The following is a 1311-nucleotide window of genomic DNA, read 5'->3' as shown; positions in this document are numbered from 1 at the left end:
AGGAAAGAGTTGGAAACTTTGATGAGCAGCACTAAAAGATATGTCTTATTGACTACTACCTGCAATTTCCAGTATTGGAAATGTAAGGACAGAAAAATGGGCCTTTCTTTTTTTTCTTTTTTCTTTTTTTTTTTCTGTAGCCTTCTACAACTTATGAGAAGCACTTAGTTCTTAAATCCCAAGATTGTTAGCTCCTCTGGTTCAAACAGCCCCTCTGTTCAAACTGCAAGACAAGATAAGTTATGCTCAAGGCTACATTTTTGCATACTCCTCCTCCCTGCTATTTTTACAACTCAGGGATAATGTGCATCAAGAAGTCTCTAGTAAGTAGAAAGTTCCCTCCCTATGCCACCCTCTTCAAACAAGCCTCTTTTGAACTCTTCATAACTTTTACATGTTTTAAGGCTCAGAAAAATACTGATAAGACACCTCTTTAGAACAGCTGCCTAGACTATCTCCTAAAAAAAGCAAACAAACTTTTCAAAGACAACCCCCTGATATCTGCTTAATTTCAGCCCCCAAATCCTCTTTCCTTCCTTATCACCTAGCAACTGTGGCCAAGGCTTTAAAAGGGGAAGCCACTTTCTGTTTCTTGCCTTGTATTGAATAGCAATGCACTGGCCCTTTCCCTTCAGGGAAAGTAAAATAAACTTTCTTTCTGCATCTCTCTCGATGCTCAGTATGAATTCTTTCACCCTCCCTCCCACCCCTCCCCAAAACCCCAAAACAAACAATTAACAGGAAATAGCCACAAATTTGTATTATCTGGTACCGACTTTGAGAGCATGTAAGACGGGGGTAAAATATAAGACAGTATTGGTTCATCTCAACAGATCAGAGGGAGGTGGGTTCTGGTCTCTGCCACTCAGTTATTGCTACACAAGCCTGGAGGTTCCTTTGCTTCTGAGTCTTTGGAGAGGACTTGACGCTCTTGCAGCTCCAACGTTTTCTGGTTGCAATGCGCTTAGGACTGGAATGAGAGAGGAGGAAGAAAGCCAGCCCCACTGGAACCAGGTGTGCAAGCTGCAAGAAAACAGACTTCCAGAGCTTTCACCAGGATGCCTGTTGGGTAATGTGCTTCCAGCCAGCAGAGGGCAGTAAGGAGACAGCGGCACAATCCTGCCTTGTACTAGGGATTTTTAAAGTCTAGGCTCACTCAGCTTTGCAGTTTGACTCACCGGGTGCGTGTGCGTGTGCGTGTGCGTGTGTGTGTGTGTGTGTGTGTGAAAAATACCAGTGCCGGGGCTCCATTCCAGACAATGAAATCAGACTCTCTGGGAGGGGAGCCCGAACACTGGTATTTTTCTTAAA

This window comes from Myotis davidii, unplaced genomic scaffold, assembly GCF_000327345.1.
Source record: "Myotis davidii unplaced genomic scaffold, ASM32734v1 scaffold699, whole genome shotgun sequence".
Classification (NCBI taxonomy): Eukaryota; Metazoa; Chordata; class Mammalia; order Chiroptera; family Vespertilionidae; genus Myotis; species Myotis davidii.
This window is presented reverse-complemented; position numbering follows the sequence as displayed.